The sequence below is a fragment of the Arachis ipaensis genome, chromosome B09 (genome assembly GCF_000816755.2).
Source record: "Arachis ipaensis cultivar K30076 chromosome B09, Araip1.1, whole genome shotgun sequence".
In the NCBI taxonomy this organism is placed as follows: Eukaryota; Viridiplantae; Streptophyta; class Magnoliopsida; order Fabales; family Fabaceae; genus Arachis; species Arachis ipaensis.
This window is the reverse complement of record NC_029793.2, coordinates 3434513-3454124: the sequence shown is the minus strand read 5'-3', so window position 1 is coordinate 3454124 and position 19612 is coordinate 3434513. Positions and strand designations below refer to the sequence as shown.

The 19612-nt window shown below is 35.2% G+C and overlaps 1 pseudogene; it reads right to left on the bottom strand.

Annotated features, from left to right (window-relative positions):
• LOC107618649 lies at positions 5729 to 11732 on the bottom strand (annotated as a pseudogene).

Here is a 19612-nt window from a genome sequence, read left to right as displayed (position 1 = left end):
TGATAGAAACTGAAATTTATACTACTATTTTTATTTCATTTTATCCATTTTTTTTGTATGTTCTTAAGATAAGGTATTTTGAAAGTAAAAAAAAGAGAGAGTATTTTTAGTACAATTTGTATATAATAAGCAAAAAAATAATAGTAACAAAATAAAAAGGATTATAGAAATATCTTTCATATCGTAGAATTATTGAATAGGGATTATAAGAATATTTTTCATTGAATATTTATAGTTTTATCGAATTTTCAATTAGGTCCCTATACTTTTTTTTTTCTTTTCAATTGGGTCCCTAAGGGTATACAAATAATTTCACAATTCACTAACGTTTTTTTTACGTTTAACGTTAATAAGAACTAAATTAAAAAAAAATGTATAAGAACCCAATTAAAAAGAAAAAAAAAAGTATAGGGACCTAAATCCCCACAACAGTAGCATTCAAGTGGAACACGCTATTAATGACTTTTTTTACTAATTTTTTTACTAAATATTTTCGCACATAATGATTGATTTTGATAGCTAATAATATATTTATGTCTATTATTGTAGCTATTTCAATAATTTTATCATTCCCTATTTTTACAATTTATTGAGATGACATATATTTTTTAAATACCCTCTTGACTCATATATCACCATAAAATATGGTGTTTGGACACTAATGTGATAAAAAGCGTAATGTTTTGAAAAACCCAAGCAGTTGAGAACTTTGGGGATGCTCTCAAGCTGTGACTCAGCAAACTACCCCCATAAAACTTCGTTGTAACTTGTAAGTGCATTGTTTGATTTTTCTTCTTATGTTGAAATTAATAATTCCCTCGTTCAAGACCGAGCGTTACATAATAAATTTGCAATTGACTAGACTATTTGTTAGGTTAAACAGCAGTAGACTTTTCTTATTCTTATCTATTTTTAATACATAAATTTATTCATATTATTTTTAAGATATTTTTTTTTTACTAATATCATATCAGCAACATCATTTATTTGACAAAATTTTAGAATTAACCACTCAATTTTTGTCAAATCATCTATTATTTCTAAATAAAAAAATACAAAAAATAATATAATAATTACCAACGACAATAATTAAAAATTAATAGCGTCTAACCAAATTGTAACTTACAAAGACATTAAATTCATATTTTTATATTTATTATATCTTATCGTTGTAAATAATACAATAAATTTATAATTCTAATAATTAATTTATTAATTTTTATAAATAACTCATTCAATGTAATAAACATCCATATTACAAATGTCATAATAATATTATTAATCATAATAAATTTTACGTTACAAATATTCAAATTCCATACTATTTGAACTACTTATATAAGTCTCTTATTACTATTATTTCAAATAACATTAAATTTAGCACAAAAAATTTATTTCTGAACTACACACCATCTCAAACTTACTCAATGGAGATAATTATGTTGAATGTGAAAAGTGTAAGAAGAAAGCATATGAAAAACGAGATAACTACATTTGTGGCACATGTAATCAAACACCACACTATCCAACAATAAGATAACTCTATATATTTTTCTTAATCTCATCTATCAAATTATTAGTTACTAACTCAATACTTATATTAGGTTCGAAATTCAATTAAATGTTTCAGATCAAAGTGGTACAACAACTTTTGTACTATTTGATGGCGAAGCAAAAAAATTATTTGATACAACTGTTTTAAATCTAATGGCACTCCAGAAAAGTAATGACATTGAAATACCACTCCAATTGAAAAATTTGTGCAACCTCACTTATATTTGAAGTCAATGTAAATGATTTTAATCTAAAAGAAAGTTCTAAACAATACATTTTTATCAAGACATTTGTTCCAACAAAAAACACTGAACCTCAACACTCATTACAACAAATAAAACAGATAATACTAAAAAAAATCACTTATTATAGTTATTTTAGACATCATTTTTATTTCTAATTTAAATTATTCATTGATTATAGGAACTAACTTCGCCAACACTAATATCATTAGATGAAGATCACATACCATCAAGAGATTAAGGAGAAAGAAAACTATACAAATTCAAGACAGATATTTGGAAGAAGAACATACTTGCGAAGATAGAACAAACAACACAATAAAAAGTGCATACAACTCAGAAAGAAGAAAGTAACAATTCTAACAACAACCAATAAAAAAAAAGAGGACGAGCACCACATAAAAAGACTAAGTTCATCAACTAAAACAAATGAAAAAATCAAACCACCAAATAAAAATGTCATTTTATACATACAATTCTAATATCTAAATTTTATGTACTATAAATTATTTTAATTAAAATACCTTTTAAATTTAACTTTAATTTACATATTTAATTTAATTCTACAAAATATAACAATTTTTAATATTTATTATATATTATCATTAATTTACCGTCTCACACATCTCATGATCTCATTCTAGTCTATTAAAAAAACAAAACAATGAACTGTCTCGCCAAGTGGTAGTTTATTTAATCCTTATTGCCGTTGTCATGGACTCGTGGAGCAAGTGAGCAACACGTTTTGGATAAAATAATTTGATTCCTTCCCTCCTCTAATTATATATGAATAAGAGAGACAATCTATACTTAAATTGTTAATTTGTTATTGTATAATGAAAAGTGCTAGGGGCAGCACTTTTGTTAAATTTTGGCCAACACTTAACCATCAAAAGAAAATTGAATGATTTTATATCATTAGATACAATCTCACACCATTAAAAACATCATTGATAATTAATTGATGGCTAAAAATCACAAAATCTGCTGGTCCCTAGACTTTCTCTTGTATAATTATTATTTTTTGTTTATAAGAACCAAAGAGCTGAGTGAAATTCCGAGTTTACTTAAAAAAAATGAAAAATAGTTTATTTTTCACCAGCTCTTCGTTGTTTTTTAACTTCTTAGTTCTTACCAACTCATATCTAATTGGACACGTTATGTTAGAGTAAACTACCATTTATACTTACGAAAGTTAAAAATGCTGATATATCTACCCATAAAAAAAGGAAATTATCATTTGTACCTATAAAAGATGGTTTTTACAAGCAAAATTATCCAAACTCTAAAAAATTTTCTAAAATCCCTAAATTACTCTTATCTTCACCACCACACCACCTTCTTCACCCAATCACCTTTCTAACCCTAACCCTCTTCACCCAGCCACCACCCCCCTTTTCCTTTTTAATCTCAAATCCCACCACCATCTCATTTCCTTCATCACTACCATCACTACCACCACCACTATACCTCCATCATCATCTTCTTCACATGCAGCAGCAGCAGCAGCAACAACAACAACAATAGAAAAAGCAGAAAAAAGCAACAACAACAACAACAACGATGGTGGCAGTGACACCCATCGGCGCCGTCGCCCTCTCCTCCTTCTCCGATCTCTTGCGCGCTCTCTTCTTTCCAGAACAGCGACAACGACAGCGACGGACTCAATCAATGGCGGCAACAGATGTGACGAAACCCACAGCAGCAGGGCGCGACGGCGACGTCAACTCCCCCTTTCTTGGTTCTGGTTTGCATCTCCTCTTTGGGCTCCCTCAACAACGGTGACGATGATGCGATAGCGGCAGCGAGTCCCCACGTTGCCAGTGCGGTCTCGCTCCCCCTCCTCTTCTCTTCTTCTTCCTTGGGTGGGGGTGTGTGTAATGTCTCCGTGTGTGAGTTTTGAAAGGAAAGCGGGTGGTGGCTGGATGAAGGGGGTGGTGGTGGAATTTGAGATTAGAAAGGAAAAGAGGGATGGTGGCTGGGTGAAGAGGGTTAGGGTTAGAAAAGTGATTGGGTGAAGGAGGTGGTATGGTGGTGAAGATAAGGGATTTTGCAGGTAAGAGAGAGTGTGGGGGCAAAGAATCTGAAGATGGTTTTGTTGTTGTTGATGATGGTGAAGCCCTTTTTATGCAGAAGAGAAAGAGAAAAGCAAAACACAGAAGGAAAGCGAAAGAAAGAGAAAGAGGAAGGAGTTGGCAGAGTTGACGGATTATGGCGGCAGCGACAAACTCATAAAATAGAAGGAGAGAAAGAGGATGGGTTAGTGGTGGTGGTGGCAATGGTGGGAAAAAGATGAGAACATTGAGAAAGAGAGAGGAAAGGGGGGGAGGGGAGGAGATTATGGTGGTAGTAGTGAAGATATGGGTAATTTAGGGATTTTATGAAATTTTTTAGGGTTTGGATAATTTTGCTTGTAAAAATCATCTTTTATGAGTACAAATGATAATTTTTCTTTTTTATGGGTAGATATATCAGCGTTTTCAACTTTCGTGGGTACAAATGATAGTTTATTCTATTATATTATTGATTAATTAGGAGAATGAGTATGAGTATAGACCTTTCTTTCCTCCAATTTTCATTAATTCTTTATATACGTATTTTTTTTTTTGAAGTAAAAAATGCTCAACACAATAAGGGTGGAGCAGAAGTCTAGTAGCAAACAATTCAAAGTACACACCAAAACCAGACAATTCAACAAAGTAAAAGACCCTCTAGTCATCTTTGCCATTGCCATCAACAACCAAGAGGTTAACCACCAAGCCACTCATCGGATAGCATAAACGACCTATTTATAATTTCCGCCACACCTGAGGCTTGATTATTGAAGACTCGACCATTTCTTTCTAGCCAAATAGCCCAAAGGACAGCAAAGAAACCCACGAACCATCTTCTCCTCTCATTCTTTCTCTGTGAAGCATTCGTCCAACTCTCAAAGTGTTGCTTTAGTGTATCTGGCATAGTCCATATTCTTTATATAAATTTTACAATTTAAATTATATTATAATTTCATGTTTTACGCGTTTAACTCATTGTTTTGATTTAATGTAAACTTCTCAATTTTCACTATCTTGATTCATGGAGTATGGAGTATATAGATTAATAGCATAGATTGATCACATAAGATCACACTGATAAGTGCATATACAATGGTAGATATTAAATTATAACTTGTAATATAAATCGAATACTAAACAACTTAAAGTTTATCGGTGGTTATTAGCTAAAAGTAAAAATTAAATGAACAATATATGTTAGCCCAAGTGATACAAGAATAGAAGAGTTAGCAAACATGTTTGGAGTCAACGTGTTAACACTAAACAACACAATAATAGAAGAATTAGCAAACATGTTTTCCCATTACAATCATAAGTAATCAAATAATGCATTACAAAACATACAAATAATAGAAGGCATTTCGAGGTACACACCTTTTTTTTTTTTTTTGTCTTAAGAAATTTAGATGCAAACCAATGATCCGTGGGTCACACTCACATTACAGAGACTCTTATTATTTAAATGTGATAACTATTTTTTAGGATGTATGGTATACCATGTTTCAAGAGCAGCGAGAATTAATGGTCCATGTAATAGAGCGAGCAAAGAACATCCATCCTCAAACAGCATCCAAATCAGTTCTTCATCACTATACCCTTCAATTACATCCTCAGCAAACATCTCCTTCAGTTCCCCAATGTTATCTCCTACAACTTCATACAAATAGTTTGCTGCTTCTTGCTTGTTACCATTACAAGGACCTACTTCTTTACTGTATTCTTCAATGTAGAGGGACGTCCATTGAGATTTCAAGTGTTGACCTTGTTGCTTCAGATTTTCGTTGCCACGATGAATGGGACCAAATGATATCATTTTGGATATGCAATACTCGTAGAAGCTGGTTTTTTTATGCCAAAAAAGAGGAACTCTTTGTATGTTGGGAGTTGAAGAAATTTGATTATTATGATCAAATGTTTGATTCAGTAGTTGGGCAAGCGTTGCTTCCCTTGCCACCTTTGCATCCTCTGCCATTGCAGATGATACAACAACACTTGAGGTTATTTATTTAATCTGAAAGAACACTACAAATGAAGATAAAATACAATACAAATTGAAAACCATGATTATGCAAATACACAACAAATAGAAAAGAAAAAGAATCAATAAGCAGTGTATAAACTAAAAACGAGGAAACTCTACATGGGGAACATGTGCTATCTTGTGCCAATCCTCCCCTGTTCCTTTCTCACACCGCTTTTCCAACACTGGGCAGTGACCAATAGTCAAAGATTGAAGTGAAGCTAAGTGGCGAACACCATCAGGCAAGGATCCCAACCTATAACAGCCAATAATTGACAAATGCCGAAGTGAAGATAAGTCTTCCCAACCCTGTTCTGGTAAACACTCCAGATTATAGCATTTATTGATGGATAGATCAGACAAAGCAGTGAGTTTTGTGATGTCAAATGGCAGTTCCTTCAATCTTCTGAAATCTGATATCTGCAGAGTTGCAAGAGAGGTCATGTTCATCATTCCCTCTTGAAAGTACGACACTTCATCACATCCATCGAGATGAAGTTGGTTAAGACCGTTGAGATTAGAGATTGACTTCAGTTGCTCATTGCTACATTCCCAAACAGTGAGGTCCTTAACACTTGGAAGGCACGGCAATTGCAGTTTAGGGCATTTATAGATATGGAGTTTAGAAAGAGAGGGGAACATGTGTGTTGTTTCCCGTTTCATCAACCTCTCCACGTTTGCCAAGTGGGACAAAAACAATTCCTCCAAAGATGGGAATGGTATTGCTTCAACACCATCATAACTTTCATTTTCCTCAATGTACTGCACATCATCCATGCCTATTACCTCAAGCTTCTTCAGAAATGGAAGTTTTCCCACTGGAGGAAGATGCTTGCACTTTCCACAATTCACAAGTCGAAGAGAAACTAAACTGTGGGTAGCAGAATTGTTTTCCATCCAAGTTGGCCAACGTAATCCCTCATACCACCGTATCGTCAACAGCTTGAGTGTGGAGTGAGGTTGAAGCGCTTCAAGTACTTCTTCTGCTCCCACAATCGACTTGCTCTTACCACTCCTGTACCATGACAAGCTTAAATCTGTGAGGTCTTGTTTACGCTTCAAATTTGCATCTTCAGCTTCTGATATTCTCCCAACATTTCCTAGACCTTCTATTCTTAGCTCTCCTCCTAGATTCAAATGACCTAACTCAGCCAAACTATGTGTCATGGCCGAAAATGAACCATAACCGGCACTTAAGGAAACAGTTCCATAGCAAGCAGACTCAAATATAAATTAAATAAGAAAATTACAAATATTTTAAAATAAATTTACAGTTTCTAAAATGAATAATTACATATTTTCAATAAAAGGTAAAATAAGTAAATATGGATGGATCCTGCCTGTGACATATGGAGCATATGACGTCTAAGAACTCAACAAAAATGAAGTAACAATTGCAGATCATTACTCTTAAATAGAAGGCTCACACATTCGAGTATTTGTTCCTGAAAAATATTTTTTTAAAAAAGGGGTGAGTTTTGCAACTCAGTGACTAGACAATACATCTATAATCCACATGAGACCATATAAACATTATCATAAAAATAATTTTAGTTAGAAAATAATAATTTATACGAATATGTGAATCAACAAGGGAGTTCTCATACAGAAATCAAATCAAATAATCCACACTTGGGCGGCTCCACCTCTAAGGGTAGCCCTTTCCTCTCGTGTGGCCTAAACGTTAGGCTAGCAACACCCCTGCTAACTGGAGTCTGAGTTAGATGCATCTAAGTTAACGTCATAACCGCCGTTAACTACGGTTTTCTAATACGAGCCTCCCAAACCAATTCAAAACATATAATTTCAAATACAACAAATCTTTGATCTTTCAAATATATAAGGTATCGAATCAAATCAAATCATATTATATTTTCTCATCAGAATCCTTTCCAATCATACTTTTTTTTTAATCAAAACACATTTCAAATATATTTCACAATCTTTAAACTAAGTGAATACCAACAAATACTTCAATGTTTCAAAAACAGATATTCAAGTAAACTCAAACATTTTAGAATAATGCAAAACTTTATCAAAAATATATATGGTCTCAAAAACAGATATTCAGATAAGATCAAATAATTTAAAATAATGTAAGACTTCATCAAAAATATATATGGTCTCATGTATAGTTCCGAAAGTATAAACTTCATAAAAATGAATTATTTAATTTTAATAAATCAATTATTCTAATCAATTTAAAACAGTTCTAGACAAATATAGTGAGTATAATTCAAAGATCATAATAGATATATGTCAAAATAATTATAGATGCACAGTCAAACAATTATAAATGTAAAGCCTACTCACAACATGGTCCTAAGGGACCGAACAGGCCGAACTCGGGTGCCAAATTAAAAGGGTACGAAAGAGCGCAGAACTTGAACTGGGACAGTGCAGCAACTTCAATTCTTACGATAGCAACAATGGCCACGACACCAGCCAAAGGCAGTAGATTCAAATTGAATGAAAGACAAATACAAATATAGTTCCGAAAATCCAAAACAGAATAGAGGCCAAAAATAAATCAGAACAAGAGCAAGACAGAGAAACAAAATGGCGGCAGAGATAAGGTGAAATTGGAACAGATCAAGGGAAGAAACAAGACCAGAACAGTGGCGAGACAGTGTTGCCAGCAAGTTTGGAAGTTGTAGCATGTTTTCTGGCAACAGTAAGAGCTACACTGGTGAAGCAAAACAGCAGTGGCATTAGATCCTCTCCTCCAGCAGCGGCATCAGTAACTCCGACGAAAACAGGGAGGCCAGGGGTCAGCCACGGTGGAGCAAGTTAGGGGATGAAGTAGCTCCAGGTGCACCAACGGTGAGCTCCAGCGACGGCAACAGCAGAAACCTCCATCGTCACCTCCTCTCACGACTGCCACCTTCCTTCCCTCCATCTTGTAGCTCTCTCACCCTCTCTTCGTTCTCAACGCTTTCCGCTGCAACGACAAGGTCTCCCTCCAACGGCGATTTCTTCGGCGGCGACGATGGCAAGGCGGCGCGACAGCGAGCTGAGTGCGGCTGGGCGAGACGGGTGCGGTGGCGGCGCGACGGCAAGTTGGACTACGGTGAGGCGCGACGCCGGTGCAGTAGCCCTCTCCCTCTTCTTCCTTCTCTCCTCTTCTCTCTCGATCTCCATCTTTCTTTTTTTTTTTCTCAGCTCGTGGGTGTGTGCTGTGAGGAAGAGGGTGTGAGGGGAGTGTGTGTGCGGCAGTGAGAGGTGAGTGAGTGTGTTAGAAGAGGGTTAGGGTTTGGTTTGGAAAAAGAAAGGGAATAAGGATATTGTAGGGATTTTACACTATGCCCTTTCTCTGAATTCACAATGTATACACTTAGTGTTCTCAGGTCACATAATTTGTGAGCGTCAGGAAACATACGAGATAGAGGACCACGATCATCAATGATAAGATGTCAAAGATTTCGAATCCTTGTCAAGTGTTTGGGTAGACCGCGAAGCCTCCACATTTCTTTTAGTTTCAAGATTTCCAATTTGCGCAAATTGCAAATACTACCAGGCAGGCTCTCTATGAGCTTATTTGGGTAAGCTTCTAAGAAAAGATCTTTTTTCGAGTTATCTTTTTTTAAAAGATCTTATAGAGAAGTAAAAGTAATTTTATGTTTGGATATCTCACATAAAAATATCTTTTTATCAATCAATTATGTTTGGGTATAACAATATAAAAGTACTTTTTTGTTTATTTATTATATGAAAAACATCTTTTTTTTAAGGAAAAAAGATCTTTTAAAAAAAGATGTAAATTACAGCTTCTCAAAAAAGATCTTTTTTTTATTTTACTAGTGCTTTTACTTTTACTACTAGAAATTTGCCAAACACGTTAAAAAATAAAAAAAGATCTTTTTTCATTGAAAAAAGATCTTTTTTTAACAAAATAATGGCGCCCAAACATGCACTATATTCAACTCACGAAGTTCCAAATACCTCAAGCAACTTAAACTCCCAAAAGATGTTATGTTTCTACAATATAAGCACAAAACCCGAAGAGAATGATTTGTTCGAACCAAGCTCGAACTAAATTTTTCAAATCCATATGAATTCATTTGATACAATGTTCTCAAGGATTCAACATTCTCAAAGGAGCTCTTCTTGAATTGATTTGCATTAAAGTAGTGAAAACCAATATGATGGGGATTTCTTGAAGAATGATTAAGGTTTTGTTTCTCCAAGCATACACACTCTTCCTCTGAAATTGATTGAGCAAGATCATGGACTAAATCATGCATCTTGAAACAAATCTCGCCAGAAAAACATCACTCCCCCCATCTTGGAAGAATGATTTTTGGTATAATTCATTCCAAACCATGTGGCCAACCTCTTCTACCTCCAAGTTCGGCCGGGATGAAATAAATCCATTAGCCATCCAAAGATAAATCAATTCTTGCTTCTTAATTTCTGTATCTTTGGGAAATATGGCACAGAAAGCAAAACACTGCTTTAGAGTTGGCGTTAAAGAAGAGTAGCTTAATCTCAAGACAGGCATAATGTCATTCTCATCTGGTAAACTCCAAAGCTCACTTTTCTGAACTTCAAGCCATTCTTTTTCCGTGCTTCTGGATTGCATCACACCACCTAATGCCAGTGCTGCAAGAGGTGATCCTCCACATTTCCTGACTATCTCCTTCCCTATTGCTACAAGCTCTGCACGCTCTTCTCGGTCAGCTCCAAATGCGCGCAGTTTAAACAACGACCAACAATCATCATCGGATAGACGGTCCAAATGATGAGCTTGGCATGTTCCCATAATTGTTGCAACATGCTTATCGCGAGTGGATACTAAAATGGAGGAGCCTTTAGATCCACAAGACAATACAGTTCTTAACTCATCCCATTTGTGTTGGGTTAATCCGAGTTCCATTTCTTGGCTTCTTTTCCAGACATCATCTAAAACCAATAAATACTTTTTACCTTGTAGCAATTCTTTCACTTTTTTCTCCATTGCATCTAAATCCATGCTCTCATACTTATCCACTTCCATAGCTTTTAGAATGGAACGCAACATACTCCCCCTAGTAAAATTCTCAGAAACACAGACCCAAATCTTCAAATCAAAATGGTTACCTACTTGCTGATCATTGTAGACCATCTGAACAAGTGTTGTTTTTCCAAGACCACCTAATCCAACAATGGGATAGACGGAAAGGGACTCAGAGCTTCGTGATGGGCTAAGAAGAAACTCCACTACTTTCTTTTTATCTTCATCTCGTCCGTACACTTGAGGAAGGGCGATAGTTGAGCTTGTTTGACGCCATTCAGCAACTTCACTTGACCTTTTCCTCACAACTTGTCTAAGATCAAAGTTGCTCCTACGTTGAGCAATTCGATCCAACCTGCCTATTATCTTATTCAACTTCTTCCCAAGCTCACGCCGATGAATCATGTTCTTTGGATTCAAAGATGATAAGCACCCAGGCTGAGAGGATTGAGTAGACAACTAATAAAGGATGTCATCCAGCACGTACATTGCATTTTTAAGCTGCTGCAGCCACACCTTGAGAGGACGATTGGACCATTGTTTCTCCTCAGCATCATCAAGAACAGCTTTGATTAATTCTAAAGTGAGTGTTAGCTCTTCAGCCTTTTCCTTGATTCCAAAGAAGGCTGCAAATTCATTCAGGATCAAAGGGGTCAATTTCTCCAGCACAACTCCAAGCAAGGCCTCAGCCATTTTCAGAAATGCAACAAACGAAGAAAGGGAGACAAAAATCAGAGATGGGTTTTTCTTTGATGAGTGCAGATGGCTGTGGGGAAGAGTGTGCAAGTAAGTAATGGAAACTGCCTCAATATACAGAGTTCATTCTTCGTTACAAAAGAAACGTTTTTGCGCCAATCTACGATGTAATATTCCACCGAAAGTAGTAAACAATTATTAAATTGTTAATTCCAAGACTAAATCACTAAACAAATATTAATTTCAAGACTAGTTGACGATGATCATTGCTCAACAACAATATATCAATTGCAACTTGTTTTAGTGGAATCCATAGTGATTTCCCGGATTAAGCGTTCATAATGGAGTTACTTTCTTTTCTTTTTGGAGCAATAATTATGCATTTGTTAGTCGTGCTACTTTCTAACAAATGCATTTGTTACTTGCTTTCTCTGTTGTCGATTTTGTCTTTCTGCTTATACATATCCTTGCTTGGTTGTGTACTTAGGTATCCTCTAAGATTCTTGATAGAAAAACATTTGCCCCTGATCCCTATTACTCTAATTCATAAATTTTACATCTTTTGTTTCAATTTAAACTTGTTGACGTGATAGTATTTATGCTTGAAATGTTTGTCTCATATCTTTTCTTTGTGATTGTGAAGTGATTCTCTCTTAATTGCATCCATTGTTGATGGATATCTTACCTGATTGTGTTTTGAAACATTCTCTTAAATCTTTAAAAAAAAAAAAAAATTTGTCGTTGACTTTGATTACCTTCTTTTGTACATTGTATCAATTTTCGAGGACGAAAATTTTTATAAGGAGGGTAGAATGTAATGTCCCAAGCTTCTTTTTTCTATTATTACTATCCTACCCTTTAATTTTATCAAAATTCCTACATTACCCTTATTCCTCCTACCCAATCCTAACCCTAAATTACTGAACAACTTCCACTCTTCCTCATCAACCACAACCCCCTTCTTTTCAAAACTCACACCATACACAAATACACCTACGGAGAAAAAAAAAAGAGAGAACGGTAGAAGGGGCTGCTGCCTCCACGCCTCGCCGCCGAAGTTCTGCTGCTGCCAAGTCGCCATCGACGTCAACCCTAGAAAAAGAGGGAGTCTGCGAGTTGAAGAAAGCTGGAGGAGTGTCGCTGCCATTAGCGTTTTGCAGTGCCGCCATCATGGTCGCCGAGAAGGAGGAGGACCCGCGAGGAAGAGGGACGCGGTCAGTCTCATCGTCATCAGATCCGTCTTTGCCGATGGAGATCCCATCGCCAAGCTGCTGCACCGCCGCTGCCACTGTTGGGTTTCCGGGAAGAGGAGCTCTAGTGGGAGAGAGAGAACGAGAGAGTTCGCAGAAAGAGAAACATCACCATACACGAACAGAGGGGGAAGGAGGAACTCACCGGAGGAGAAGGAGACTCGTCGCCATGCCTCTAGTCGCCAGGAAAACACGCCGAAGCTTCCAAACTCACCGGCAACACTACCTTGCCATTGTTCTGGTCTAGCTTCTTCCCTTAGTCTGTCCTGTTTTCACCTTCTCTCTGCCACTAATTCATTTTTCTACCTTGTCCTTGTTTTGATTTATTTTTGTCTTTGTTCTGTTTTGGATCTTCCAGAATTTTATCTGCCTTTGTCTCTGTATTCGATTTGAAATGACTGCCTGGTGTTGTGGTCATTGTCGCTGTCGTGAGACACATTCTGGGTTTAGTCTCTTCGGTCCGTTAGGACCATGCTGTGAGTAGGCTTTACATTTATAACCTTTAAGCTTTTGGTTTATGCTATTATGAGTTTTCAATTATATTTATAAAACTATTATTGAAGAACTTTGATTTGATTATAATACTTGATTTATTATAGCTGAATAATTCTTCTTATGAAATTCATATATTAGGAATTTTTACATGAGACTATATATATGTTTGATAAAATTTTATATTATTTTAGAATATTGATTTTATTTGTATATATGCTTTTGAAGTATTAAAGTATTTGTTGGTACTCACTTAGAAATTATGAAATATGTTTCTATGATTGAAAAAGTATGATGTGAAAATATTTCTGATAAGAAAGTATTATCTGATTGATTTGATTCGATACCTTATATATTTGAGAGATTAAAGTATTATCTGCTCAGTTACACACTTCATATTTCTCATGGTAAAATGACTCAAAATAGCACGCAAATTAGGGGGCATGAATTTTGTGAATAGAAATTTCTATGTAGTAATCACTTTTTCAAAACCCATGATTTCTTTTTTTTCTTTTCCTTTTTCGTTTTCCTACTGGTTGATGCTGCTTTGGATTAATACCCTTACCTTGTTGTGAAAAACAACTCAAACCAATTTAGTTTATTGTGTACTGAATATTGCATTGAATTCTGAAGAAGGGTCTTTCTTTCCTCCTTCATTTGTTTTTCAATCATGTTCTGAAATCTAAGATTCTTTGTTGTTTTTCAACACCCGAGTTGAGCATTATTTTCAATACCTTTCAAAAGTTTTGAATATATACTTGTTGGTTAGTTCTCTCTTTTTGTGTATTTTATTTGTTTGATTTTTTTTAATACTGTAACATTATTTATTGTATGGGAAAGTGCTTTGAATGTTCAAGCTTCCTTCCTTTATAGACCTTTGTTTTAAACTTTTAATCAATGCAAGTTTTACCCTTGCACTTCTGCAATGCTTTGCTTGTTTGGATTTTCATTGAAGACCCTTTACTCACAAGTTCCTAATCCGTTTACTGATTTTCAGCTGTTTCTTAGTTCCAAATTTATGATCCAAAAAAGCATTTTTGCTTGAAGTTGCTTTACCTTGTGCAAGTTAACCATGTTATGGTTTAAACCTTGAATTGTTGCATATGTAGGGGGTTTAATTAAACAATTTTAATTTAAGAATGTCCACAAGATTTATTGAGTAAATTGCAAATAGCTTTAATTGTTGTGAGTGATTAATTGATGATATGAATGCTGAATTGTGCTTGTGATGTGTGATTGGAATTATTAATTAGTGATATGGATTGATTATGCGAATTGTGAATTATTTGACCAATAATTGCTGTGATTGTTGAATCCTGATGGATTATATTGGTTGATTACTGTTGAACTGGTTATTGTAACGGACTTAGTTGGTAAATTGATTGGAGTTGGGTTTAGAGGATAGTTGGAGAGCTGAATTTTGAAAAGTTGAACTAACTTGTTGGAAATCTGAATTTTGAATTCAACGGCAAATTTGGAAAGTGAACCAGTTACTCAATAGTGATTGAAATGATACGAGATTAAAATCCAAGTAAAGTAGAATAAGTAAAATTGTTAAGATTTAATTTTGAAGGTTTCGTATAACTGGAACATTAGTTATGATTTTTTAAAGTTAAATCGTGAAACCTGGTTTTCTGCATTTTTTTAAATGAAGCTAGAAACTTTGAAAATCTATAACTAATTCTGTGATGATCGGAATTGTATAGGACCAAGTCTGGATTAAGCTTGGGAATATAGGGAGCTGGACTGATGAATTTAAGACTTTTTCATTAAGTTTATGATTTATGGTAAATTTTTGAATTATGGATGTCAAACCTGATTTTTCCGCAGAATGCTTAACACAACAGCAGCTTATTTCCTCTACTGGAAATTCTCCAGTTTGAATTTTGAAATGAAACCAATTTTAAATGAAACTTTAGTCTTATCAATTCAATTTCATAAAAAAATTCAGAATTTGTGGAGTTGTGGTTTTAAAGATATAGATTTTTGAAATAAGATACATTATGCAGTAAAAAAAATCAGGTTCTGTTTTCTAAGTCAGTAACTTTGAGACTTTATAATTTTTAATTCTGAAGTGATATTGAGATGCAATTAATTGGAGGTGAAAGTTGAGTATGTTTAGTATATATAATTTAAATTTCAGGGTTTTCCATGTTTTAATGAGTGAGTTATGGGACTTGGAAGAGGATATATTCATTGGCTTTTTAGACAGAATTCTGCAGAAAACTACTCAACTTCCGAGTTACATAACTCCTTTATTAAAAATGATATTGACTTGGAACCAATTGGAAAAAAAACCTGGATGAGTGAAGTTGAATCATGTTAATTTTTAAGGTCATTGGATTTAATTTGGATTTTATAATGAATTTTGAATATCACAGGCTGCTGCTGTTTTCTGGTTTTTAAGGCACTGCAGACCAGTCATGGTTTTGCTTCTATTCCTGAAGTTAGAGTAAGCAAAAAAGTATGATTTTTAGTTTTTTAGAAAGCTTATTCTGAGACGGTCGTTTGGGCATAAAACTTGTACAATTTCGAAATCATTTGATATTTTAAAAACAAATTTGAGATTGGGCTGCCAATGTTGCTTTGGTGATTATGTTGGATATGGAATTTAAGAAATAGATTTTCTATACTATCATCAAATGTTTTTGAGTATATTTATTATTATAACTAATGTTAGTTTAAGTTAATTGCAATCACGTCAAATTTTAGTTTTATTTCATTTATCTTATATGGGCTTTATGTGATCATATGAAAATATTTGAGTGTATTTTACAATGAAAATAAAATAGATGTACATGTAAATGTTGGCTTAGAGGATAATGAGATGATTGCTTATATTCTTTCGTCATGTTTTACATAATCTATCTATTAATGACATGGTTACTTAATATCCAAGGTCATGATAATAATCTATAGGTACTTAGTCGAAGGTTTCTAAAGAAAGGGAAAAGAAGCATACTAATTTTGTGATAGTTACTGTTAAGTCGCCTATTCCAGAATGTGTTGTCTTATTTTAATTTATGTTTTGCTTGCTTTCTCTGTTGTTGATTTTGTCTTTCTGCTTATACATATCCTTGCTTGGTTGTGTACTTAGGTATCCTCTAAGATTCTTGATAGAAAAACATTTGCCCCTGATCCCTATTACTCTAATTCATAAATTTTGCATCTTTTGTTTCAATTTAAACTTGTTGACGTGATAGTATTTATGCTTGAAATGTTTGTCTCATATCTTTTCTTTGAGATTGTGAAATGATTCTCTCTTAGTTGCATCCATTGTTGATGGATATCTTACCTGATTGTGTTTTGAAACATTCTCTTAAATCTTTAAAAAAAAAAAAATTTTGTCGTTGACTTTGGTTACCTTCTTTTGTACACTGTATCAATTTTCGAGGGCGAAAATTTTTATAAGGAGGGTAGGATGTAATGTCCCAAGCTTCTTTTTTCTATTATTACTATCCTACCCTTTAATTTTATCAAAATTCCTACATTACCCTTATTCCTCCTACCCAACCCTAACCCTAAATTACTGAACAACTTCCACTCTTCCTCATTAATCACAACCCCTTCTTTTCAAAACTCACACCATACACAAATACACCTACGCAGAAAAAAAAAAAAAGAGAGAACGGTAGAAGGGGCTGCTGCCTCCACGCCTCGCCGCCGAAGTTCTGCTACTGCCAAGTCGCCATCGACGTCAACCCTAGAGAAAGAGGGAGTCTGCGAGTTGAAGAAAGCTGGAGGAGTGTCGCTGCCATTAGCGTTTTGCAGTGCCGCCATCATGGTCGCCGAGAAGGAGGAGGACCCGCGAGGAAGAGGGGCGCGGTCAGTCTCATCGTCATCAGATCCGTCTTTGCCGATGGAGACCCCATCGCCAAGCTGCTGCACCGCCGCTGCCACTGTTGGGTTTTCGGGAAGAGGAGCTCTAGCGGGAGAGAGAGAACGAGAGAGTTCGCAGAAAGAGAAACATCACCATACACGAACAGAGGGGGAAGGAGGAACTCACCGAAGGAGAAGGAGACTCGTCGCCATGCCTCTAGTCGCCAGGAAAACACGCCGGAGCTTCCAAACTTACCGGCAACACTACCTTGCCACTGTTCTGGTCTAACTTCTTCCCTTAGTCTGTCCTGTTTTCACCTTATCTCTACCACTAATTCATTTTTCTACCTTGTCCTTGTTTTGATTTATTTTTGTCTTTGTTCTGTTTTGGATCTTCCAGAATTTTATCTGCCTTTGTCTCTGTACTCGATTTGAAATGACTGCCTGGTGTTGTGGTCATTGTCGCTGTCGTGAGACGCACTCTGGGTTTGGTCTCTTCGGTCCGTTAGGACCATGCTGTGAGTAGGCTTTACATTTATAACCTTTAAGCTTTTGGTTTATGCTATTATGAGTTTTCAATTATATTTATAAAACTATTATTGAAGAACTTTGATTTGATTATAATACTTGATTTATTATAGCTGAATAATTCTTCTTATGAAGTTCATATATTAGGAATTTTTACATGAGACTATATATATGTTTGATAAAATTTTATATTATTTTAGAATATTGATTTTATTTGCATATATGCTTTTGAAGTATTAAAGTATTTGTTGGTACTCACTTAGAAATTATGAAATATGTTTCTATGATTGAAAAAGTATGATGTGAAAATATTTCTGATATGAAAGTATTATCTGATTGATTTGATTCGATACGTTATATATTTGAGAGATTAAAGATTTATTGTATTTGAAACTATATGTTTTGAATTGGTTTGGGAGGCTCGTATTAGAAAACCGTAGTTAACGGCGGTTATGACGTTAACTTAGATGCATCTGACTCAGACTCCAGCTAGGAGGGGTGTTGCTAGCCTAACGTGTAGGCCACACGTTAGATCTGTTATTCTGTTAGGACACACAAGAGGAAAGGGCTACCCATAGAGGTGGAGCCGCCCATGTGTAGACTTTTGATTTGATTTCTGTATGAGAACTCCCTTATTGATTCACTTATTATTATTAACTATTATTTTCTAATTAAAGTTACTTTGATAATAATGTTTATATGGTCTCATGTCGATTATAAATGTATTGTCTAGTCACTGAGTTGTAAAACTCATCCTTTTTTTTTTAAAACATTTTTCAGGAACAAATACTTGACTATGTGAGACTTTTTATTCAAGAGTAACAATATGCAGCGAGTACGTATTCTTTGTGGAGTTCCTAGATGTATATGTCTCCACACCAAGCAAAGACGCCTCTGCACAACAACAACATCATCATTTCAATTCTTACCAAAATTAGAACATATACATCAGATCAAATAATAAGGAACACACATAGCTCATCATCGCAAACCATTATAAATCTGTAACTGAACAAAGAGGAGTATGAGTAGGTATATCAAAATTAAAAATCGTATACGTTCATTTGAAGAAGACGACTACTTACATAAGCAGAGAATACAGCATCATCGCACCAAGACCGTTGATGGCCACTTCTGGTGCTGCAACTATGACTTCTCTTCCGTTCTGTCTATTGCCATCCGAATAATCTCAGCCTCACCAAACTGCATGCCCATTGTTGTTGATGCCAGTATGCATCTCTCGCTCCTCCTTGTCGTGTCTCTACTTCTTCCCTCTACTTTCCCGCAACAAACACAATACCATAATGCATGTCACCATCAAGAAATCTCCGTTTGACAAAGAGAACACAGAGATAACAAAAATAAAAAGAAAAAAAATGATGCAAGAGAGATATATAGATCTAGGAGAAGAAAGACATGAGAGAAGATAGAGAAAGAAAGAGAGTTATGGTAAGGAGAAAATTAAAATTTGATTATTTGAGAGATAGTTTGAATGCTTGATAAGGTTGTGCATATTTAAAATTCAAATTTCAATATCAAATTACATATAGATTTAGTCAAAATTAAAAGGACGGACATTAGGAACATCTTGAAAATGAGGAACGTCTTGAAAATGAAGATGAATCCTTGTCTGGTTGCAAATCTAGTCTTTACGGACAGAAAGATAAAGACAAATATAAAATTATTATATGGTTGTTGTGCTCTCTGCTTTCATAGTCTCATTGCATGTGCTCTTTGTGGAGGTGACTCAGTACCTTCCAGCGATCTGTTCTCTTTCGCTGATTCCTCCTCCGTATCCATCCCTACAGCATTGAAGATCACCACAAACTCCACCGCACCCACTGCGACCACCACCGACATAGCATGGTCCACCACCGTAGCAGTCGCCATCTCATCCACCGCCGCAACCCTACCACCAGCGATAGCGTTGCCTCCACCGCGATGACTCCCCTAAAGGTTGGAGC